We start from the raw sequence: 26,065 nt of genomic DNA, 5'->3' as shown, positions 1-26,065 counted from the left end.
TGAACCCACTCCAGGGAGGAAACAGCTAACTAATATCTTAGTGATCAGAGTGCTAGGTCCTAGCAGTCTGTCATAAGCTGACACCCAACTACCACAAGAAAGACTCCCCTCTCACTGAAGGCAGGTCCCCTCTCACTGAAGGCAGGGAGTAACAAGGTGACTCACAGTCCTGGGTATCCTGAGAACCATCACAATAGCCATCAGAAGTTAGATGGGAATAGAAATGGAAGCCTACACTCAGACTTTAATACTGGGTCGAGACCAACATTTCCACAATTCTGAATTTCAGCTACAGTGTTCTCATTTTAACAGGGCATTGAGATGGGGGTCTACCGACCTTATGCTGAACCAAGGCAAGCAATAGAGCAAAACTGGTCTAGGGAAACCCCACCCCTCAGCAGGTGCAGGGCATGCTCTCACTGGAGGAATAGATTAAAAGGACGCGCAGAAAAAGTGTGCATGTTGCAACAGGAAGCAAGGCTGATGCTCGGATAGGAGTAGTTACAGCTTTGTTAAGATTGTTATAGCAACAGTTGATTTCCCTACCCCTTGAGAACTGTAGGTTTCTTTATGCTAAAGTTCTTGACCCACTGCTGGTTATTCCAAGTCTGCATGACTATGTGATTCCACCAGTCTGTGCCTGTGGCCTTGCTCCAGAAGTACCAGTCTATGTGGAGGTCATCAGTGGTTACACTGAGAGTCGTAAGCAGCAGCAGCCAGTTCAAGTCCGCCATGTCTGTTTGTTCTCCATATCTGACAGGTACCTTTGATAGGTCAGAAAAGGCTTCCAAAATGTCCACCAGTATCTCATGGGTGCTCTGCCTGTTTCCTGAAACAGGAGTGAAAGTCCACACAGGACAAATTCTTCAAATGGTGACTCTTCCATGTTGCTGGCAGCATACAGACCCAAAAGATGGCTCAGCTGGATGTTGTGGCAGGCTGCAACAACTTCCTGTTAGGTGCTGGGGAAGACAGTCACATTTTCCCATAGTGCCTCATGAACAAAGGGCTACAGTGACTTGGGTTTACTTGGGTTTGCATCATGCAGTGTAGATGCCTGAGCACAGGTGTGAGACCTGTGTTAAGAAATTCTAAACCTCAGATAAATATTCAGTGTGGAGGCCCACATCTGGGCTTACAAACACTGAGGCTGCAGGCTTGAGTTCCACAGACTCTTGGTTTACATTGCAATCCAGATATACCCAGGGCCTAAGTCTCATTGAAAGTCAATGGAAGTTGGCATCCTATGTGCCTAATTCACTTTTGAAAGTAGGACCTAGCTGTCTAAGTCACTTAGGCTTTGCAGCACTGGGTGAAGCAATGCCTAAACTTTGAAAATCTGAGCCTAGACCCTTATCTTGGATTTCAGATACCCTCTCTTTTAGATGAAAATAATTTGTAGTGTCAACAATTCTTTTTTAATTTAAAAAATAGTAATTAGGGCCTGATACTGCAGTGAATCCTGTACAGTTCTCCATGTTGAGTTTATTGCAAGACTGGGACTTAAAATTAGTAACTAGCTTGCATAAAACCAAATATGTATGCAATGGAAAGAAAATAACCAATAGCTATTTTTCTAATTGTAAGAGGAGATGTTTGTTAAGATGCCATTTTTTTAGGTTGGACTTTTTTTCAGCTACATTGAATTTGAGAAGTCTTAATTTAATTGCAAAAATGCTGAATAAACAAAGGGTTAAATTGTCTGAAGAAGCAACTGACACATTGCGGGTCATGGCTTAACTGCAAGTGTAGACCAGGTTAGACCTTACTGTGGAAGCTTGCTTGCATAAATAGTCCTTACCCAAGAGAAATTGCTCAAATGAATAGGAAGGACAAATATGAGTAAGGTAGGGTTTGTAGGATCTAGTCCATGGTTTAGATAATCTAGCTGACTTTGATTATTTAGAAGCTGTTTCAAGGTTAGGGTAGTATTTCTCCCTCCAGTTTTGTGGGAGAAGTTGAAACAGTTTAATCTTAAAAGCCAAACATTTTTTCCATTAAAGATGTTTAATTAGTTAATTTGAGACTGCCGCTACAGCATGCTCTATTTCAAGCCTTGCTAATGTTTATGCAATAAGAGGAGGTAAAAACAGAAATCACTTTGTCTCAAGACAACCAACCTCTATAACATCATCTGCTATATCCTTTGCCAGTTTCTTACCCATCAAATAAGTTCCAACCTTTCTTTCACACTCTATTTGACTGTCCCTATGGCCCTGGAAATCCCATGTGATTTTCTCCTTTCATAACAGCTTTTCTAGTCCTGTTCGATTAAGCTCCAGCTATCCAGAATCCTTTCCTTTTTGCTCTTCTGTCTGCTATCCCTTCAAGTTCACTACCAGACCTATATTTCAATGCTTTCTCTTAATTTTGAATCCTCCTCTCCACCCTTGTCTAGTTTCTTCTGCTTTCTTATACATAGTCTTAAATTCCCAAATGAAATTTGGAGTGTGTGCTGCACAGTGCTAATCCTTGTGCTGAGAAACCTTAAAGTTGTACTTAGGGGACAGATCACTACTTTGTGTTCCATTATTAGAAAGAACAGCACAGAGAACAATATCAAATTTTAAATGAAATTACATGCCTAGAAGGGGAGTATAAATGTAAGAGGGAGAGTACCTCATTATTGCTCCTCTAAGCAGCTAAAACAAAATTCAAGTAATTGTAAATTTAAAAAAATAAAAAATAAATCTCTTGGATATACTAAAAATGCTATTATGCACACAGCAATAATATGGGAAAGTTATTAGAGAGGGACATTAAGAGTAAGAAATTGCAGAGGCAGATTTCTGTGAGGGATAAAAAATAATAAGCTCATTAATAAATATCCTGAAGTAGTCAGCTCTCAGACTTTTGAGCAGAAATTGCATTCCTTGGAGTACTCAGCCGGTCAAGTGATATAAACTCTTCTAGTTCACTTAGATTTGCTACAGGTCTTTGCTGAGCCATGCATGAAAGTATGTATCAATAATGTACTGTATATTCTTGGAAAGATTTGCAACTGCCAGTGGTGCACATCCATGGTTTCACTCTCTTTCCTCCACCCTTCTTCGATTTGCTACTACTGCAAGATAGGAGGAATATGGCAAAGGAGTTAAAAAAAACACAAACTAGTGAAAAAAGCACTTGAACTTTTATACCAGGTGTCATAAATATAAAGGGAAGGGTAACAACCTTCCTGTATACAGTACTGTAAAATCCCTCCTGGCCAGAGGCACAAAATCCTTTTACCTGTAAAGGGTTAAGAAGCTCAGGTAACCTGGTTGGCACCTGACCAAAAGGACCAATAAGGGGACAAGATACTTTCAAATCTGGGGGGGGGGGGAGGTTTTGGTCTGTCTGTTCAGTGTGCTTGCCAGACACAGATCAAGGAAGCAAGCAATCCAGCTCCATTAGAATTGGTAAGTACTAGCAAGGGAATGTGTAAGCTTATTTTTGTTTTGGCTTGTGATTTTCTCTGTGCTGAAAGGAAGGTGTATTCCTGGTTTTCTTTTTGTAATTTCAAAGTCTGGCCCAGAGGGCAATCCTCTGTGTTTTTGAATCTTTTGTTACCCTGTAAAGTTATTTTTCATCCTGATTTTACAGAGGTGATTTTTATCTTTTTTTTTTTAAATAAAATCCTTCTTTTAAGAACCTTTCTGATTTCACAGGGGTTTGGGTCTGTGATCACTTTGTAACCAAGTGGTTAGGATAGTATTCTCAAGCCTCCCCAGAAAAGGGGGTGTAAGGGCTTAGGGGGGATATTTTGGGGGAATAGGAACTCCAAGTGGTCCTTTCCCTGATTCTTTGTTAAATCACTTGGTGGTGGCAGCGTACCTTCCAAGGGCAAAGAATTTGCGCCTTGGGGAAGTTTTAACCTAAGCTGGTAGAAATAATCTTAGGGGGTCTTTCATGCAGGTCCCCATGTCTGTACCCTAGAGTTCAGAGTGGGGAGGGAACCCTGACACCAGGAATGGAGAACTGTTATTGCTGTGTAAGGGACTTGTGCTCTTCAATTTCTTTTACATAGTGAATAACAATCATATGTTAACATGTAGTGGAATGATGAACTTGTGGGTAAGAAACAGAACTGGGAGTCAGGAGTTCTCTTCTCCACTCCGCCACAGACTTCCTATCAGTCTGACCTTGAGTAGGCCATTTTCTGTGTACTTCAGTTTTATCATATGTAAAACAGGGATAACAATACTGTTATAAGCTGGGTGAAACTTTTTTATGGTATTGACACTGATAGGTGTGAACTCACCCTTCAATTAACATAATGGTAAGCATAAGCTCCTCCTAAGACAAAGGAAGTGTGTGAACCCATCCAGGAGCTGAGGATCATTTTAGGCAGATGTAAGTGAGTGAGAAAGCAGAACAAAAAGAAATTGAGAACAGACAAGAGAGCAAGTGCTTAAATAGGCAGCCTAAATTACAGCAGGGTTGATTGCTTCCCCTAGAAGAAAGCTGGTGCGGATGACATTTGGGTCGGGATGGAGGCTGAAAATAGCATTCTTGGTGCTGTGAGCATAAGAAGCTGTTTCCTTCTGCGTTCAGAGACACAAGACTTTGTACATTCTTTGTGAATAAAGAAAGCTGCATCCAAGAAATGCCTGATTCCATCAATACCCAGCTGGAGCACCCACAGGGCCTTAACTTTGACTAGCCACTCAGGTCAAAAGGGACAACAGTACTTTCCACCATGAACATTACAAGGAGTAATGCCTGGATACTCTGGTATCTGTGGGAGTAAGTGCCTAAATACCTTTCTAGGATCTGGGCCGAGGGCATTAACAAATGCCTTTCAGATCCTCGGATGGAAGATGCTATACAAATTTGTTTATTTTATTTTTATTTTTATTTTATTCTTTATTTTTATCATCATACGGCATAGAAATCCCAGTCATTGATCAGGACCCCATTGTGATAGGTGTTGAACAAAAAGACAGATCCTGCCTCAAAGACCTTACAAGCTAAGTATAAGACAAGGGACAACTGATGGATGCAGACAGATGGGAAACAATAAGGCAACAGAATGACAGTCAGTGGTCTCAACACAGTGGCTGTCTAACTGTTTCCAAGTTTTTTGGTAGGTCTCACAGCAGAGTAGAATTTTAAGGAGGGTTTTGAAGGAGGATAGCATGGTAGCTCTGCGGATATTTATAGGGAGCCTCTCCCAAACATGAAGGGCAGCATGGGAGGAAGTACAAAGGTGCTTGTTTGAAAATTAAACAAGTGGGCAGTAGAGGCTGGAATCAAGGGCAGATTCAAGGTGGGAATCAACTTTTAAATACTGAATGAGAAATGATAGGTAGGGCAGAGATAGGTCATAAAGGGCCTTGAAAGTGAAGACAAGTGGCTTATGTTTGATACAATAGACAAGCGGGAGCCCATGCGGGGATTGAAAGAGAAGGGTGACATTGTCAAGCCAATGGGTAGGAAAATGATCTTTGAAGCAGCATTCTGAATAAATATTAGCAGGGCATTTGTTATGTCCAGAGAAAAGGATGTCGCAGTAACCAGAATTCAAGATAATGGGAACCTCGATGACAGTATTAGTTGATGAATAACATTTTAACGATTTACATTGCAAACCTGTTGATCCCCAAAGTGTAAAATTTTAAATTCTTTTACACTCACTGCATATAGAGTTACATGATTGCTTGCTATATTTTTCTACGAATGTTTTATCCTTCCTCCCCTCTCCCTTCTTTTGTAGTTAGTATTTTGAATTTCAATGTGTGTTGCCATGACAACATCATGATCTGACTGGAGCTGCTTTCTGAGTGTTTTCCAGTCTATGCTGTGCTATTTAAAACTACACATTTTCTGTTAAAGGTGCCTGGAGATTTCCTCAGAACCACCTGATAGGCTTTTCCCTATCAGAAGCTATGCTGCAGACACACGTTCGTGATTCCTAACACCTACTGTTGATTCCTATCCCCAGGCATAAATTACTTTGAAGAATTGCTTCTCCAGGCCATGCTGGCTAAATCTGAACTGGTGAGGATGGGTGTGGAATATATACTATATACCTAGCAACACTGTCATCCCACTTTCCTTCAGGAAGCAACATGTGAACTGGAACCCCTAGGCAAAATTTTCCAGAGAGATTGACCCCAGAATCCACCAGCTGCTACCATCAGCACCAGAGAAGAGTGGGAAGGAGATAGCAAGCTCCCTTAATCTCTACAAACCAGGAAGAAGTAGCCAACTCAGTCCACTCCCAGAGAGTCAGGACTTTGGGGCATTTGGCCCCAGGGTATGACATAGTTATATCCTCAAAAGCCTCATGATATCAGCAGTTCCAAACTCCAAGCTGCTATGTGGGCTTTGGGAAGAGACTGACTGTTGGGGAGGGCCAATGTAGGTAATAGGTAGGCCACAGTGGATTCTTCACAGCTCCGGGCTGTAATGACATCAGCGTATATGCTCCATAACTGATCAATGGACTTTCTGCTCTCCTGTAGCTGTCACTTTCAGGGACCCTTCCCTGGCCCCTGGACAGGAGCAGGGAAAGAGGAATAATTTTGAGGGTCCTGTGGTGCCCAATGTACATGGGACAGGTTTCACAGGGTAGGGAACTTCCGAAGAAGTACAGGGAGGTGAGATTGTTGTGGGGATCATCATTTTTTTTAAAGAACTAATAATGCTAATCTGTATAGAAAGGTAGAAAAATACATGCTATGGAGGTGCCAGTTGCAGTCATTAGTTACAATTCAACAGTTCAACTCTCGCCTCTCCTAATGTTGTCTAAACTCCCATACAATTTACAACCCTTATTATTGACTGCAACAATTAGCCACAGTGTAGAAGACAAGAGCTGCTAAACATTTCCATTTTAAAACAACTTAGTAGAGAGCTTATGCGAGGTCACTGCAGGCACAGATCCCGAGTCTCACATAAACAAAACCAATATTATCCAGTACATCACAGGGTGACTTAGGTGCTGCAATGGTCAACCTAACTTTTAGGGGCAATGCCACAAAGTCGAATTCCCAGCTCTGAGGCACGCAGGCTCCCTATATAATGCCTGGAGAGAGTTAAGCGTCTAGAACAGGGATTCACAGATGCTAGCATTCTGAGTGCTGAGCTGCATAAGCTAATCAAAAGGAAATGCTGAGGAAAGAGATGGGGACTAAGTCTCATCACTCAGAGGGAGTTAGGCACCTAACTCCAGGCCAGAGGGAGGTGTCTCGCTCCACTAAGGATTCACAGCCTTGAACCCTTTCCCAGAGTTAGGCACCTAAACACCAGGTCAGTAATTTTTCAAGAAAAACTGAGGGGGAGCTGCTGTCCTCTATCCAGAAGTCAGAGCACTAATCCAGGATATGGGAGAAGCGGCTTCAACTCTCCATTCTGGTTGAAGTGGAACAGAAACTTGAATTCAGGTCCCACAAACCCCCTGTGACAGCCCTAACCACTGGGCTATTAGGTATTCTGGGGAGGGTAGCTCTCAATCTCTCCTTTTAAAGATGATCAGCTTGGTTTAATATACTTTTAGTACCAAAAAAAAAAAAAAAGAAAAAGATTATCTCTATAGCCAGTAGTTATGGCACTCATGTGAAATGTAGAAAACCCAGTTTTGAATTATTCTGAGTCAGACAGAGTGAGGATTTTGAACTTGCCTTTGCCGCAGCCCTGGACAAATGGATATGTGAAGAAAAGAACAGCACCACTATCTTCTTCTTTGGCTGTTTTTTATAGTAGGGGCGGAGGGAACTGGTAGCTATGCTCTAAGGCAGTCTCTGAACACATCTGCTGTGGAGATATAGGGAGGTAGGGATGCCTAGTTTGTGACTCACACAGTACGAGTTGAGGCACAGAGATGCTTAGTTGTGTCAGGATTGACATGGCTCTGGGCATGGCCATGGGCATGGCCATGAGCAAAAATTTAGTCACCTAGGGGACTTTACCATTGGAACGTTAGATGTCTAAAAAGTTTAGGCACCTTGAGGGTTAGGCAGCAACAAACCAGGCATCTTGAGGATCTAAATATTGTGCTTGGGCACCAAATGTGGCAGTTCGATGTCTCAGTCTCCACAGTGCCTTTCAGAGTAGGGTGACCATACATCCTGCTTTGGTCGGGACTGTCCCTTTTTTTAGGCCCTGTCCCAGGCGTCACGACTTTTTTGACAAAACTGGGTATTTGTCCTGTTTGCTCTTTTCAACTGATCATCAGAGGGGGGCCTTGGGCAGCCCCATGCATGGGCATGCGGCGGAGGGACTCCGATGACCGGTGCTCAGCTGGCCCCAGGGGGTTCCCAGGTGTCCAATTTTCAACTGAACACTCGGTCAAGAAGGGACCCTCCCCTCAGTCCAGTGAAAATGAGCGATTGAGTGAGGTGGGGTAGAGTGAGCGACAGAGGAAGCGGGGGATGGAGTGAGCAGGGCAGGGCCTCGGAGAAGGGGTGGGAGAAGGGTGTTCAGTTTTGTTCAGTCAGAAAGTTGGCAACCCTAGGCACCAGTGTGGAGGGGGACCTCAGGGTGTCCTCAGATGGGTGGGAGGCAGGGAGGGCTTGGCCCGGCCTTGTGCGTCGGAGGGGTTGCGTGGGTGAGCGGTGGGATTCAGGCAGCCCCAAGCATGGGGAAGCAGCAGGAGGTCTGGGGCCAGCTCTGGTGGGGGGAGGGACCTCAGTCCAGCCCTGCATGGGCAGGAGACAGGTGGGGCATGGGCTGGCCCCACACGGTGCAGGGCTCAGGCCGGCCCAGGGGTGTACCATTTTCCCTTTGGGAAAATATGGTTACCCTATTTCAGAGTGACTAAACCAGTTTGTTATCCTACTTCTAATTACTACAACCCACATTCCTTTTCCAGATCCAGGAATTGAATCCAGGATTCTTGATCACTAATATTCTATTGCAGACCAGCCAAAAGTTGTGTAACCCCTCCTCCAGGTGCTGGGCTAGAAAGGAGCTAGCAATTACCCTGAATCTCAACTAGTAAGGGCCTCAGCTAAAAATCTGAAGCTCAAGGGAGTGAAGCCATGCTGCCTATATATGTGGGGGGGAAGGTATGGTTACATGTGATTCACAAAGTGAAAAGACCACTTTAAAACAGTGACTTCAGCAAATTAAGGCAAATTAACTTCCCAAATGCATGGAATGTGTGACAGTCAGATGTGCTGATATGTTGAAATACAAGCATATGAGGTCACTATTAAGCGTTTCTGTTAGAGTCCAAGTTTGGTTAAGATGTAGTACATTCTGCTTTGGGGTATCTGTGGGAGATGGAAGTGAACCCCTAATGGAGTCTTGGAGTGTGTTATTGGATGTGTGGGCAATATGAAGTTGAGCAAGTCTTTCCCCTTAACTTCTTAAGGTTTTGTGTAGATGGGGTGTGTCCTGTTGCAACCTTTGCTATTACTAAACATAGTTTTTTGTTTTGCTAATTGGATACATTTTGAGGCAAGATTCAGTGTTACTGAAGCCACAGACATCTCAATTAAACCCCATATGTTTTCCACATCACAGAATTATTTGCCAGCGCAATGGTCTGGGTGGCAGGGTTGAGAGCTTCTAGGGCAGTGCAGCTGCAGAGCCTGGCCTGACCTGATGCTCTGTGCTGGGCAGTGGGCATGACTGGCTCCGGCCGGGCGGCTCAGCTGTAGCAACACCAGCCACCAGTGCTCCAGGCAGCGCGGTAAGGGAGCAGGAAGCGGGGGGATTGGATAGACGGCAGGGGACTTCGGGGAGACTGGTCAGTGGGTTGGGGTGTGGATAGGGGTTGGGGTGGTGAGAGGGCGGGGAATGGGGGGGGTTTGAATGGGGGCAGGGGCCCCAAGGGAGCAGTCAGGGAGAAGGGGTGGTTGGATGGGGCAGGGGTCCGGGGGAGGGGGACTGTCAGGAATGAGAGGAGGGGTTGGATGGGGCGGCGGGGGGCAGTCAGGGGTGGAGGTTCTGGGGGCCGTCAGGGGACAGGGAGCGGGGGGTGCGTGGATGGGGCAGGAGTACTGGGGGGGGCCATCAGGGAACGGGGGGGTTGGATGGGGCAGGAGTCCCGGGGCCGTCAGGGGGCGAGAAGCAGGGTGGGGGGAATAAGGGGTGGGGACCAGGCCACACCTGGCTGTTTGGGGAGGCACAGCCTCCCCTAACTGGCCCTCCATACAATTTCCAAAACCCAATGCAGCCCTCAGGCCAAAAAGTTTGCCCGCCCCTGCTTTGGCAAGTCATAAGAAATACAAACCTTGGGTAGTGCTAGTGGCTAGAAACACTCCAAGTCAGAAGACATTTATGGTTTTATTTTTCTTTTGCTTTGAAATCTTTCTGGAGTGGTACCAGAATTCTCCTTAAAATTCTGACCATCACCAACAAGTGGGCTCTCAGCTTGGCATTTCATTTTAGCAGAATGTGGTTTGGATTTCTAGGCCTCAATCCTGTGAGGTATTTAGTGTGTTGTTGTTCTTATTAAGACATGGAAAACTGGTATTTTAAAACTATTACTCGTTAAGCATTGCATAACACAGCAATAAGAGCCTGCTTCAAGCTACAGCTAGCTACAATCTGTTTTGCCTCGTGCAGTCCACAACGCCACCTTCCAAAATGGAGGATGGCCTTTGGTCTTTGCAGCCACAACCACATCTTTACACAGCAATGACAGCTATTCCACATCTTTTGCTTTTATACAAAAGCAAAAAACAAACCTTATTTCTACATCAATAAATTGAATCCCACAAAAAAATTCTTTTTCAATAAGTTTCTTGGGTGTTTATTTGAAAACTATTCTGTCACTACATATTGTTGCAGGTGTTAAAACAGACCATTTAGTAGAAGATCCTAGAATTGCAACTGCATGTTGTGGTGACATTACTCCAACACATCATTACCAAGAAAGCACAGTGGTTCTGTGCCAGGGTATTAATATCCTTGGAAGTCTCATCTAGTTATACCATTTCTGTGCAGATTAGTATGGCTCCAGGCAAGTCCAGTCCATAGGCTGTTGTAAGAGTGAGCACATGTGCACATTTTTCCATATGAACCCTAGTAAGTCTTTGGTCAGTGAAGCACTGGAACCAGAAACAGGTGATTAAAGTTTCTTCTTAACAAGAGTCTTACACAATGATAACTATGCCACACACTGAACTTTTCCAGCAAGGTGCTGCTCACCCTCCCATTGAAGCCCTTGCTGATTATTGGGGGGCTTGTGCCCCGGCTTGCCCCTCCTTGTGCACACCTGTGTGCCACCATTCTCCTTCATGTTGTTGTGCTGTGATTCAAGCAGGCTTCTCCAAACGACCAGTATCCAGGTTCCTGCCCCATTCCACTGAGCCTTCCTTAGTCCTTGGACTTATCTTCTTCTCTTTCCAAGCCCCTTCCCTTCTTGAGGCTCTGCTGTGATTCAGGCAGGCTGCCCTAGCTCACCAGTCTCCTTTCTGGTTTGGGATCTCATCTCAAAGGCCCTCTCTCCTGACTTGATGCTCCCCTGTCATTCTCTTCTGCTAGGAGTCACCTAACGGCTGGGTTTTAGCATGTTAAGGAGGAAACTACCTGATTAACACCTGGCTTCAGCGAGTCTGCTTCTCCCTTGAATACCTGTTTCCTTGGAGTAGGGTTTGGCTGGCCCAAAGCACCACTATCCCTTAAAGGGGACAGACCATCCTGTTATATCAGACCACTTCCAACAAGCTCATATACCACCAGTAGTACACGTACCACAGTACTACAGTAAAGAAACTGTGCCCTCTAAATTCTGACATAGGTTTCTACATGAGAAATACTTTCTGAATTAGCCTCTTCAACTTCGGTATTTAAAGGGAAAAATCAGCAGAAAATATTAAAATAGGAACTGTCTTCCCGGTTGCAAATATAATAATTGATCTTGTTTCAAAAAATATCTATTTTGTCTTTATCTCTATTTCAGTCCTGATTGTATCATAATTGTACATTAAGTGCAAACAGTGTGCTTCTTAGAAGATTGAAAAAAAAAGGTTTTTTTAAGTCAAGACTCTGTTCTCCTTCACTGATAGTTGTTATTTAATGTAGATGATTGCATTTGCAGGACTACTTTGATATAATTTAAAAAAAAACTAAAACCAAAAACACCATTAATGTATTTGACTAGGATGTTGTATAGCGTTACTGTATGTAGTTTATTTTATAGGCACTCATCACTATATTGATTTTTATTAAACACAGAAGTTGCTTGGCTGCCTTTCATTAACTATCTGGTACTTGGGACAATGTTTGTGTTTATGTACAAAGTTGTTTTTTTGCAAAAACTACCTTAACATCTCTACGTCTTTTTTGGTTTCTTTTAGATATTCATGCCAATACATCAAGAACACACTATTTGTTTCTTTTTCATCCTTTTATGTCCCTTTGTCCTTTTTACATACTGTATGAATGCAAAGGCTTGCCTGAACTTGAAAAGTAGCACAGACTGCACCACACTGCCACAGAAATTTCTTAATCTAGGAGTGAAACTCACCAGGCAAGAAGGGGTTAAAGAGCAGCTTTGGACCCACAAGGCATGCCGGTCGTGGAGAAGGAGAACATCTTGATGAACATCTTGATGGAGAAGGAGAACATCTTGATAGAGAAGGAGAACATCTTGATGAGTGAATGTAGTGAAATCTGAGCATAGTATGTAGTGAATGTATGTGAAATCTGATTTCACTGAGCAGTGAAATCTGAGCATTCATCAGAATGCATCTGATGAAGTGAGCTGTAGCTCACGAAAGCTTATGCTCAAATAAATTTGTTACTCTCAAAGGTGCCACAAGTACTCCTTTTCTTTTTAAAAAAACAGGGAGATTTGTGTGGGTGTGAGGAGTAAGGGGCAATTTTGGGGCTAACATGTAAGTGGTAGAAGCCAGTTTAGAATGGTAGTGATTCACCAGGCCGCCAACTTCTTGCCCTATGGGTGGAATGGACTTGGACAGAGAGTTGTATGGGGAGAATGGGACTGGCTGGGCAAGGAGCCTGGACTGAGATAAGAGGCCTGAGGAGTGGAGATTGTTACTGGTATCTGAGGAGAATGGGATTAGGATAAAGAAACAGGACTGGCACAAAGGCAGGTTGAAGTGGATGAGGCAGAAGGAATCAAACTTGGAGCAAAAGTGCAGAAGCTTCTGTGCTCCCTAAAGCATGCTCCCCTCCAGAGCCTTGAATGGAACCCAAGATTCCTGAGTCTTACCATTCCTCTCTGGTTAGCAAATGTCTCTGGAGTGCTGTGACAAAGTGCCTCATCCCCATCAAGGTTGATCCACAAAGAGGATTACATATTACAATTTACAGTAGCTAGCATTAACTCCATTAGCTCAAGTGGCTGAAGTTTGGGTGGCGGATCTAAAGGTTCCAATCTTACTGATGAAACATGGGTGACAGTATGATGCCAAATGATGGAATTTCTAGGTTCTGTTTAGTTTGATTTAGTTTGATTTTTAAAAAAACCTAGCAAATTACTCACAAAAATTATATTAAAAGAACATTATTAAGGTTGTAAACTCAAGTACCCAAAAGTTAGTAAATGCTACAATTAAGATTTCCTATGCAAACTTAATTTTTCCTTCTTGTGCATCTGCTTTATGATACAGTTTTAATTTACATGATCACATACTATTTTCTCCACAATACCCCTGCCTCTTTAAGTGCACAGAATGGACCTGCTATATGGGTAAATCAGTGTTGTGTAACAAAAGGAGATTTTTATCCACAAACCCCTGCTTCCTCCGTGAAAAAGTTGGAAGGCGTGTCATGAATGAGGCAGGGGATTTCAGGAAGAGAAAAGATGATGTCATGATTAAGATACTTAAATGTTGCCCAGGGGAGTTAGATTCTATCCTAGCCTCTGCCACAAAGTTCCTATGTGATGCTAAGCAACTCAGTTAAAACAAGTTTTTCAAAACTTTGCACAGGTAATCTTAATTCTGGCATTTCCTAAGTTGAATGCTTGACTTTGCGACCTTAACAATGTTCTTTTAATGTAGGTTTTTGTATATAAATATATAGTTTCCACTGAACTCTTTCTTTTCTCAGCTACAGGCAAAACACCAGGAAATCAATTGCAGAACTTCTTGAAATTTAGCTTATAATAATTGTGTTTTTTCCATTTTCTCATTGTTCAGTTTTTTAAAAACAATACAGCTCTCTCAAAATTGTTTCCCACATTCATCTTCATAGGCTGTATGCATAATTAGTAGCTCAGTCTCATATTAGCATGTGGCCAGCTGTCACAGGATGGCACTATAGGGAATCCAGTATAATTTTAGTACAAGCTGCAGAGTCACATCATCCATAAATCTAAAATTCACTTGATGGTTTATAAGGGACATAGTTATCATCAGACCTGGAAACAAATCCTTCATTGCTTTTATCTTGAGTCTCATCATTTACTTGGCTTAAATTATTTTAATTATATAATAGATGTTGAAGCTCATCAGTGATAAAGTTGCAAAGTACAGTCTCAGTTGCAGAACTCTTTTAAAGTCTTCCCAAAGACCTCTGATTCTCCCGCCCCTCCCCAAGCCTTTCAGGGTTTTTGGTTGCTTTTTTCTTAATACTTTGCAGCCCCTGAAAGAGATCTGTGGGCTGCTATCACTGAAATGTCATATCTTATGATCATGACTAAAAATAATCAGAAGCATACGTGTGTAGCCTAACTGCAGCCTAGGAATTTCAGTGTGAGTACAGATTTTATTGTCGGAAAGACTATAAAAAGTGTCAAATGGTCACCTGCTCCAGATTTCTATCAAAACCTGACTGTTCACTTCCTTAATTTCTTATGCTGATTTAATTAGTAATCATTCTTTTATTTTTCACATAAAACAGTCCTATAGTTTTCCTGAAAAAAGAGACAGAAGATGAAATTTAGCTCAGAATCATCTTACTTTAGTAGGATCAGAGTCTCACATTCCCACTGTGTGTTTAATCTTTTACCATGCTTTACAAGCTCCTGTGAATTTTGGCATAAATCTCTGATTAAGGTGGCATAAAGCACTGAATGACTTCTAGAAAGTTTTTGAGAATGCAGTGTCTAATAATAAAATTTATTGTATTTGTATAGTACTGTCCAGCCCTAAGAATCCAAAAGTGCCTTACAAACTGTGGACCTGATCTTACAGTCCAGGTTCATGCTGAAAATAACAGGGTCTAGATCTTTGGAACCAGCCACATGCAACCAAGTGCAACTTTTGAGGGGCAGCTGCAAAGATCACTCTTACTGCTCATTGATCCTCAGGCTTCCAAGTTCTGGTCTAGTCCTAAAGCATTTTTAGAGTCTCTTATAGCCACTCTAACTTCAGACACTTGTAGTGACCCCTTCAGGGCTATTGCAGCAGCTAGTGATTGCTGGTCTGCAGCAACACTCTCATCCCCTTTTCCTGGCTACATTGCCCTCGGTTGCAGGAGTATCGGGGCGGGGGGTGCAGAGAAGAGGTGGCGTAGCACTTCAGATAGCTGGTTAAGGCAAATATAAGTCTGCTCCTTGCTACCAGAGAGGCACTAAATGTCTCAACAGAGATTGTGATCAGACTTTGGAAGTGCTACTTGTGTTATGATTGCAGGATTGAGATCTATGCTTAGGAAATACTTCACCCACACCTGTGTGCAGCCACTTCTCAAACAGAATGACCGTGCTGTATCTTAAGCGGGGTGGGGGGAGGGCATTGTCTACATGTCTGGGGGACAGGGGTATACCTCTCTCAGGGCAGAGGCATGGATGTTGTTGCGGCTGCCAAGTGGATCAGCATGAGGACACTGACTCATTCCCCCCAGGAGACTGCTAAGAGGGGGGAGAGTAGATAGATGCAAGCTAGGCAGGAGAAGACATCTTTCACTCAGATTCTTCTGGAAGGGCTTTGGAACCAGAGGATATACACTGGGAGGGGCAAGTGGAAGTCAAAGGAACTTGCAGAAGTCAAAGAAGGATCAAGGAGGCTGGGGTGAATCAATAGTCCTTTGGGAGGGAAGCAACCCTGGGGGCTGCCCTGTGGAGTCTTTGAGGGCATACATGGCAATAAGACCGAAGAGTGATGATCTCCTTTTTGTGCATGGTGACAGGAATTGCCTCACAACATACCAGTTCATTACAGTGTTGAGATGGGGACTAGTGAGCCTGGGGCTCCCAGGCTATGAATTTGGTTCCCACTCATTCAGGATTAGGGCAGCAACAGCAGTGACACAGCTGGGTTTGGGGGCTAGGCCAATTCAGGCAATTGGGTGTTGGCATTCGGAATCATAAGGAACCTATGTGAGACCCCAGGTGGAGGAATCAATGTTCATTTTCTGTTGTGTTTTCATTCCAGATGTGGGAAGATGGGCCAGGCAGGCAGTGGTATGGATCTGTAGGCACAGTATTGTACTGGGTGCACAGGTGGGCTTCCATGTTGTCTGAGGGTTCGCAGCTGGGGCTCACTGATTAAGCAATCCTGAGCTGGCATGGAAGGAAGGGCATGTTATGTGATCAGCTGATGCCCCTTCTGTATGTTGTGGGGGCTCATAAGTGGGAACCACATATAATTGTGATGCACCGTGGGGGAAATGATTTGGGAGTGTGTAAAGGAGTAGCCTCAATGCTTAGAGTGAAGAGGGACCTGGGGGAGCTCTTGGAACTTTTTCCAGGAGTAAAAATTGTGTGGTTGGACGTGCTGCAACACAGGGTGTGGTGGGGAACTGTGAAGGTCCCCTTGGGTTGACAGGCTAAGAGGTATGTGAGTAGGGAGGTGGCCAAATTCATGGGGGTCATATGGGGCTCAGTAAGTTTGTATCCTGATATAGCATACAGGATACGAGAATTATTCAGGGAAGATGGGGTTCACCTCTCAGACGTGGTGGCTGACACTTTTTTGGCTGATATTAAAGGGAACATTAAGAGACGCCTGGGAACCTGGCTGGGTATGCAGGGGAGTGGCCGCCTAGCTAATTGCTGGCACCTCCTTGTGACAGATGTCCAGTGTAGGTACTCCAGGGAAGGGATACAGTGATCAGACAAATGGTTTGGTAAAGAATTTGAAGGAGGTGTTTGTTAAAGTAGCGGAAACAGGGTGGGATTCAGGGTTCCTATGACTGGCACGGCAGGGAGCCACCCCTCCTTCTTTATAGCCTACCTAACTCTCATTCAAGGGTTGGGGAGATGGTAAGATCCCAGCACGGGGTTGGCTGGGGACCAGGATGAAAAAAAAGCAGGAGGGCCTGATGGAAGCCCTCCAGGTAGATATTGAAATGATCATAGAATTACCTGCACTGTACACTTTTATCTGCTGGGTACTCCCAGACAGTAATATAAAAGTTGTGGTCTAATTAAACACATCCAGTTTTTGAGCTGTAGCTCACGAAAGCTTATGCGCTAATAAATTTGTTAGTCTCTAAGGTGCCACAAGTACTCCTTTTCTTTTTCCAGTTTTTCCTGTCCACTTTCCAGTATAGCTGGACAATGGATTTAATATTTACAAGGAGATTGGTTTATGTCTCATTCTAAAGAGTGCACCCCAGAACCTCATTTCTGTCTGAAGACTATGCTGAGGCACTTGAAGAGTAAGAGTTTTATTTCTATTAGGCTGGGCCTGTTCACTCCTTGGATTTCTTAATTTGGGCCGCCTACCCAGAGTGGATATTGCTGTAGAGTAGTGACAGGATATTTTATTTTGATTCAACAGAAATGCCTTTAAGACCAACAAAGAAATTCCTAGCAAAACCAAGAAAGATCAGAGAATGATACAGACAGCACTAGCTTCACTGATGTCTGAACATCCTGTTACATTATGCGTCAGTTCATCTGTGTAGACTGATGGTGAGTGCCTTCTCATTCTAACAGCATACCACAAAGCTATCTCAGTTGGTTTATTCTGCCAAGCATCTGTCACTTCATGCTTATTGTATCCCCTATTGTTTTGGACCCCTGTCTGGAACTTTTTCTTCCCTTGCTTGATTTCTGTACTTCATTGGAAATTTTTTACCTCCTAATTCATTTCTTATAACCCTGATGTCTGCACTAAATTCCTGCTGGTTTTCTTTGACCTCTAGCTATATTTCTGGCTGATAGTTGCACTTTATTTATTTTTTTGGATTTACTTTTACATCTACTGTTCTTTAGAAAAGTGCTCTCCTGACCAGTGTTGTTATACTTCAGGTTTTTACCAGCTATTTTTCAAGATGTGAGTGGTGTCAGAAGTACTTTTTCTTTGATTGGCAGTTTTAGGACCCTACACTACGCTATGAAATTAGGTCGAATTTATAGAAGTCGATTTTTTAGAAAGGGATTTTATACAGTCAATTGTGTGTGTCCCACTAAGCGCATTAAGTCGGCGGAGTGCATCCAGAGTACCACGGCTAGCATCGACTTTCAGAACGTTGCACTGTGGGTAAGCTATCCCACAGTTCCCGCAGGCTCCGTTGCCCATTGGAATTCTGCGTTAAGCTCCCAATGCCTGATGGGGCAAAAATATTGTTGGGGGTGGTTTTGGGTACGTCGTCAGTTGCCCCTCCCTCCGTGAAAGCGACAGCAGACAATCATTTTGCGCCTTTTTTCCGTGCGGGCATCATACTGCTTTCAGCAGAGGGTGCAATAGGACGGCAAACCATTGTCATCGAACGACCGCTTCCGCTGCCACTCTGCTCTCCTGATGCTATGAATCCACCTGCAGGTCCTCTATATGACCGTCATCATCCACTGCTTCTGCTGCCACTCTGCTCTCCTGGTGAACTCGCAGGGCCACTTCCGCTGCAGCTCTGCTCAGCTGCTATTGTCTCACCATACCACGGCAAGCGTGCAGCCCGCTCAGCTATTGTGTCCTGTCAGCAGATGGTGCAGTAGGTCTGCAAAACCGGTCATCCAACCACCGCTTCCCCTGCAACTCTGCTCTCCTGCAGACGCTATACCACAGCAAGTATGGAGCCCGCTCAGATCGCCGTGGCAGTTATGAGCATTGTAAACACCTCACGCATTATCACACAGTATATGCAGAACCAGAACCTGCAAAAGCAGATGAGGAGGTGATGGCAGCATGATGACGAGAGTGATGAGAACATGGACACAGACTTCTCTCAAAGCACAGGCCCCGGCAATTTGGCCATCCTGGTTGCAATGGGGCAGGCTCATGCTGTGGAATGCCAATTCTGGGCCCAGGAAACAAGCACAGACTGGTGGACTGCATAGTGTTGCAGGTCTGGGATGATTCCCTGTGGCTGCGAAACTTTTGCATGCGTAAGGGCACTTTCATGGAACTTTGTGACTTGCTTTCCCCTGCTCTGAAGCGCAAGAATACCAAGATGAGAGCAGCCCTCACAGTTCACAAACGAGTGGCGATAGCCCTCTGGAAGCTTGCAATGCCAGACAGCTCCCAGTCAGTTGGGAATCAATTTGGAGTGGGCAAATCTACTCTGGGGGCTGCTGTGATCCAAGTAGCCAACGCAATCACTGAGCTGCTGCTATCAAGGGTAGTGACTCTGGGAAATGTGCAGGTCATAGTGGATGGCTTTGCTGCAATGGGATTCCATAACTGTGGTGGGGTGATAGACAGAACGCATATCACTATCTTGGGACCGGACCACCTTGGCAGCCAGGCATAAACCGAAAGGGGTACTTTTCAATGGTGCTGCAGGCACTGGTGGGACAAGGGACATTTCACGAACATCAACACAGGATGGCCGGGAAAGGAACATGATGCTTGCATCTTCAGGAACTCTGGTCTGTATGAACAGCTGCAGGAAGGGACTTACTTTCCAGACCAGAAAATAACCGTTGGCGATGTTGAAATGCCTAAAGTTATCCTTGGGGACCCAGCCTACCCCTTAATGCCATGGCTCATGAAGCCATACACAGGCACCCTGGACAGTAGTCAGGAGCTGTTCAACTATAGGCTGAGAAAGTGCAGAATGGTGGTAGAATGTGCATTTGGACATTTAAAAGTGCGCTGGCGCAGTTTACTGACTCGGTTAGACCTCAGTGAAACCAATATTCCCATTGTTATTACTGCTTGCTGTGTGCTCCACAAAATCAGTGAGAGTAAGGGGGAGACGTTTATCGTGGGGTGGGAAGTTGAGGCAAATCGCCTGGCCGCTGATTACACACAGGCTGACACCCAGGCGATTAGAAGAGCACAGCAGGGTGCATTGCACATCAGAGAAGCTTTGAAAACCAGTTTCATGACTGGCCAAGGTACTGTGTGACACTTCTGTTTGTTTCTCCTTGACGAAAACCCGCCCCCTTAGTTGCCTCTAAATTCCCTGTAAGGCAACTGCCCTCCCCTCCCTGCTTCGATCACAGCTTGCAGAGGCAGTAAAGTCATTGTTGTTTCAAATTCATGCATTCTTTATTAATTTGTCACACAAATAGGGGGATAACTGCCAAGGTAGCCCAGGTGGGGTGGGGGAGGAGGGAAGGACAAGGCCACACTGCACTTCAAAACTTATTCCATGCTAGCCTTCTGTTGCTTGGGCAGTCCTTTGAGGTGGAGTGGTTGGGTGTCCGGAGCTGCCCCTGCCCCCCGCGTTTTTGGGCATAGAATCATAGAATCATAGAATATAAGGGTTGGAAGGGACCCCAGAAGGTCATCTAGTCCAACCCCCTGCTCAAAGCAGGACCAATTCCCAGTTAAATCATCTGGGTGAGGAAGCTATGGAACTTGGGGAGGAGGGCAGTTGGTTGCACAGGAGCTGCAGTGGCGGTCTGTGCCTTTCCTGCACCTCAACCATACACCAGAGCATATCAGTTTGATCCTCCAGTAGCCTCAGCATTGCATCCTGCCTCCTTTCATCATGCTGCTGCCACCTTTCCTCTTGACCCCGCCACCTCTCCTGTTGCTTCCGCCACTTGTCCTCACATTCATTTTGTGCCTTCCTGGACTCTGCCATTGTCTGCCTCCATGCATTCAGTTTGGGTGGATTGCATGAGCTCAGAGAACATTTCAACGAGAATGCGATTTTTTCACCTTCTCATCTGCGCTAGCCTCTGGGACGGAGATGCTAGTCACAGCGTTGAAACATTTGCAGCTGCAGGAGGGAAAAAAGGGAGATTAAAATTGAAAAAGACACATTGGCCATTTAAAAGGAGGGGCTGATGTTTTCGGGTTAACGTGCAGCACAAACCCAACTAAACCTCCGCACACACCCAGTTCTCTGGGATGATCGCTTCCAGATCTGCGTGGCTAACAGGGGGGATGATTTCTTTTCAGCCACAGGCAAACATCCCAGCAGGAACGGGCACCTCTGATGTCCTCTGAATAAAATTTCCCTATTTCAACCAGGTGACCATGAATGATATCACTCTCCTGAGGATAACACAGAGAGATGAAGAACAGATGTTGTTTGAATGCCAGCAAACACTGGGACCACACACTGCCATGCTTTCTTATGCAATGATTCCAGACTATGTGCTACTGGCCTGCTGTGGTAAAGTGTCCTACCATGGTGGATGCAATAAGGCTGCCCTCCCCAGAAACCTTTTGCAAAGGCTTTGGGAGTACCTCCAGGAGAGCTTCATTGAGATGTCCCTGGAGGATTTCTGCTCCATCCCCAGACATGTTAACAGACTTTTCCAGTAGCTGTACTGGCCGTGAATGCATCCCAAGTCTTCAGGGCAAATTAATCATTAAACATGCTAGCTTTTAAACCGTGAATTATATTTACAAAGGTACACTCACCAGAGGTGTCTCCTCTGCCTTCAAGGTCCGGGAGCCCGGGTTGGGACAGTACTGTCTCCGGGGTGATAAATAGTTCCTGGCTGTTGGGGAGAACGGTTTCTCCGCTTGCCTGGTGTGCGCTATCTTCAACCTCCGCCTCCTCATCATCTTCCTCATCCCCAAAATCCTCATCCCTGTTGAGTAAGACTCCTTTGCAGGAGTCCATGTACAGGTGTGGGGTAGTTGTAGGGGCACCCCCTAGAATTGCATGCAGCTCATCATAGAAGTGGTATGCCTGGGGCTCTGACCCCGAGCAGGCGTTTGCCTCTTGGGTTTTTTGGTAGGCTTGCCTAAGTTCCTTAAGTTTCACGCGGCACTGCTGCGGGTCCCTGTGATAGCCTCTGTCCTTCATGCCCTTGGAGATTTTTTCAACTATTTTGGCATTTCGTCTTTTGGAACGGAGTTCTGATAGCACGGATTTGTCTCCCCACACAGCAATCAGATCCAGTACCTCCCATTTGGTCCATGCTGGAGCTCTTTTGGGATTCTGGGACTCCATGGTCATCTCTGCTGATGAGCTCTGCGTGGTCACGCCACGGTGGCCAAACAGGAAAAGAAATTCAAAATTTTGCGAGACTTTTCCTGTGTACCTGGCCAATGCATCCAAGTTGAGAGTGCTGTCCAGAGCGGTCACAATGGAGCACTGTGGGATTGCTCCCGGAAGCCAATACCGTTGAATTGCATCCATACTAACCCAAATTCGATCCAGCGATGTCAATTTCAGCACTAATCCCCTTGTCGGAGAGGAGCACAGAAATCAATTTTAAGAGCCCCTTAAGTCGACAAAAATGGCTTCGTTGTGTGGACGGATACAGGGTTAAATCGATCTGGTGCTGCTAAATTCAACCTAAACTCGTAGTGTAGACCAGGGCTCAGAATATAAAATAAAAAGCACAGTGATTAGGCAATATTTACTCTACATGTTATATAGAAAGGAAACAAAGAACAAGGAGATCTATTGATATTCCAAGCCAAATGCTGACACTAAAATGGAGTTAAGGTTGAGAGTAAGTATGAATAACATAAGGGTAAAAATCTTTACAGGGACATTGTAATCATCTCAAAACCAAATATAACAAACCCAGGAAATTCAAAGTTAAGGTTACATTTAAAAATGCAAAAATTAACAGTTAAGACACCCTAACAACTTTAACTTTGCCCTGAAATGATTCCATGCAATAACCAAGTGAATTTTTTATTTAAAAATTTTAGTATTTGTACTTAGATTAAACTGATTTTTAAACAGTTAGATTTTTCAGCTTTTTTCATTTTTTTTCTCCCCTCTTGGTGTCACTTTCCCTGCCTAAGTGGCTGAACCCTATAGATATTTGAGTCAGTAGAGCCTTTGATCTAACAGATCCAGAGGTCTTGGATAAGCCGTCATGGGATAAGACAGAAGGTCATCTCATGAATCAGTGGTTAAAAGAAGGAAACAAAGGGTAAGAACAAATGGTTAGTTTTCGGAATGGAGAGAAGTAAATAGTGGTGTCCCCCAGGGGTCTGTACTGGGACCAGTGCTGCTCAAGATATTCATAAATGATCTGAAAAAGAACATGAACAGTGAGGTGGCAAAATTTGCAGACGATGCAAAATTACTCAATATGGTTAAATCCAAAGCTGACTGTGAAGAGTTACTAAGGGATCTTACTGAACTGGGTGACTGGGCAACAAAATTGATCAATATTGATAAGTACAAAATAATGCACATTGGAAAACATAATCCTGACTATACATAAAAAATGATGGGGTCTAAATTAGTTGTTACCACTCAAGAAAGAGAGTTTGGCATCATCGTGGATAGTTCTCTGAAAAGATCCACTCAATGTGTGTAGCGGCAGTCAAAAAAGCTAACAAAATTATAGGGGCCATTATGAAAGGGATAGATAATAAAACAGAAAATATCATAATGCCACTTGTGATGGGATATTCACCCCATACCCGCCTAGAAGGGCTTAATGAGGCTGAGGAGAGACCAATTAACCAGATAGGCCACAGCTGAGGGAAATTAGCTGGCCTAAGTAACCCCCTGAATAATGATAGAACTCAGCTTGGAAGCAATAGGTGGGGCTAGGATAAAGCCAGGAAGCTGGTAGCAGACTGGAATTGCAGTGAACACCTATAGCCATTCTTAGGATAGTGCCGCAGAAAAGAAGAAAAATCAAGTTGGAGCTAGCATAGGAAAAGGCGGTAAGGTTTAACAGGATGCAGACTTGGCTGCTGATTAGAGGGTCCCTGAGGTAGAACCCAGAATAGAGGATGGGCCTGGGTTCTACTGGGGAAGTGGCATGATTTGGGTAGAGGAGGTAAAACTCTTCTCTTGGAAAAAAGTTTCCAGAAGGGGAAAAAAAACACAGTGATTTGGCAAGAGGGCTATGACAGGAAGCACCCTGAGTCAAGCAGAGTGAGGGTGGATGGTGGTAGTATATGCAGCAAGCAGCTGAAGGAGGTGTTGGACCTTGGAAAGAGCTAATCCACTAGTGGTGAGTGAACCTCACAATGCCACTGTATAAACCTATGGTATGATTAAACTGTGAATACTGCATACAGTTCTGGTTGCCCTGTTTCAAAAGTTCTATTAGAACTAGGAAAAGTACAGAGACGGGAAACAAAAATGGTTAGAGTTATGGTACAGCTTTCGGAGGAGAGACTAAAAAGACTGGGACTGTTCATCTAAGCAAAGAGGTGACTGGGGGCAGGAGGGATATGTTAGATGTCTATACAATCATTAATGGTGTGAAGCAAGTGAACAGGGAAGTGTTAATTATCCCTCCACATACTACAGAAACCAGAGGTTACTAATGACATTGAGAGGCAGCGGGTTTAAAACAAAGAATGTACAACTTCACAGAGTTAACCTGTGGAATCTGTTGCCAGGGCACGTTGTGAATGCCAAAAGTAAACTGGGTTCAAAAAAGAATTACCTAAGCTTATGGAGGATAGGTCTGTCAAGGCCACAACCCCATGCTTCAGGTGTCTCTAAACCTCCATCTGTCAGGACCTGGGACTGTATATCAGGGGATGGATCATTTGAAATTGCCCTATTCTGTTCATTCCCTCTGAAGCATCTGGCACTGGCCACTGTTGGAAGACAGGGTACTGAGCTAGATAGATCATTAGTCTGATCCAGTGTGGCCATTCGTATGTTTAATTCCTGCTGCCAATCCACCCAAAAATAATGTGTTAATATTTCTAATGATCTGAAAATATGAAATAACAGTCTTAAAAATGAAAATTTTAAAAATAATTTAACAGCAAATTCACTGAAATGCTAAAGCAGCAAAAAACAACCAGCGTATACGAGTGGGTCTGGCCTTTATTTGCAATTGACTGGTTGACTTAGATGACTGTTAGTGAGACCATTGCTAAGTAGAGGGAGAGTCCAGTTCTTGAATCCTAATATGTCTGCCCTTTAAAGGGTTCTCCCTATGTTTCTGCCTCAGTTTCCCTAGCCATGTTGTCTTCGTATATAGTGGTGCCAAGGTAGCATTGCCATGGGGAGTCTTTCAAGCACTCAAGCCCAAAATAGCATGTGGACACAAAACTTTTAAAAACAGGGATAGTTAGGCCACGCAATCAACAATGAGAACTTTTGACAGTGGCATATGGAAGTATAGACACGTGACTCACAACAATAGAATTATTGCTTGCAAAGTAGTTGTAGAATGGTTTGCCTTTGTCACAATAGTCATACTTAAAGCATTACCTGAGCTATGATGTGACCCTATCTGTAGCCTGTATAATAGTCATGACAATGAGATACAAGGTTTCAGTTAATTTTCTCTATAAGGAAAGTTTAGAGTTTTTGTTGTCCTATATTTATAATCACTTGGAACAAAGATATCAATGCAGCTGATTTTCTTTTTATTTAACTCAAACTAATTAGTGGATTTAATTGGAAATACCCTGATTTCTAGAATGAATTTTATGAGAAAGGGCTGTAACTTTGGGAAGTGTACTCTACCTTTCATACATTAATAAGGGGTTGGATTCCTGTTTGAAGTATAAAATGGTTCATGCCCCTGCTGCAAATCAGGTAGAATGGGGATTTGAAAACAACAGGTTTCTGATATACCAAGTGAATGCCTGAACAGCTTGTCTATTTGGTATTCTGACACTTTCACACTTGCCCGAAAAATTCCTAATCTAGTCACCCCAGTTGTCTTGGGGTGAGGCCTGATTCAGTAGACAGGTGTCCTGGATTGAGCCCCACAGAAGATAGGAGGCAGAGAGCCTGATTTAAGGAGCCTGCCAAGGCTCATGTGTGAGGGTGGGTGGCAAGCAGCTTGGTAGCATTAGGACTTGGGCACTTTTGCACAGACTCAGGAGAAGCAATGTAGATAGTTTGAACTTTTCTGGGTGCCCACAGGTATAAGCAGCAGTGGAGTGGGATTTGAGGATCCCAGGTGGATTTATATAGTGGACTTTGCCACATAAACTGGCAGTTAAGGACCTATGTACCTTTGAGAATC

The sequence above is a fragment of the Caretta caretta genome, chromosome 5 (assembly GCF_965140235.1).
Source record: "Caretta caretta isolate rCarCar2 chromosome 5, rCarCar1.hap1, whole genome shotgun sequence".
NCBI classification, from domain to species: domain Eukaryota; kingdom Metazoa; phylum Chordata; order Testudines; family Cheloniidae; genus Caretta; species Caretta caretta.
The sequence above is the reverse complement of the archived record's forward strand: the minus strand, read 5'-3'. Positions refer to the sequence as shown.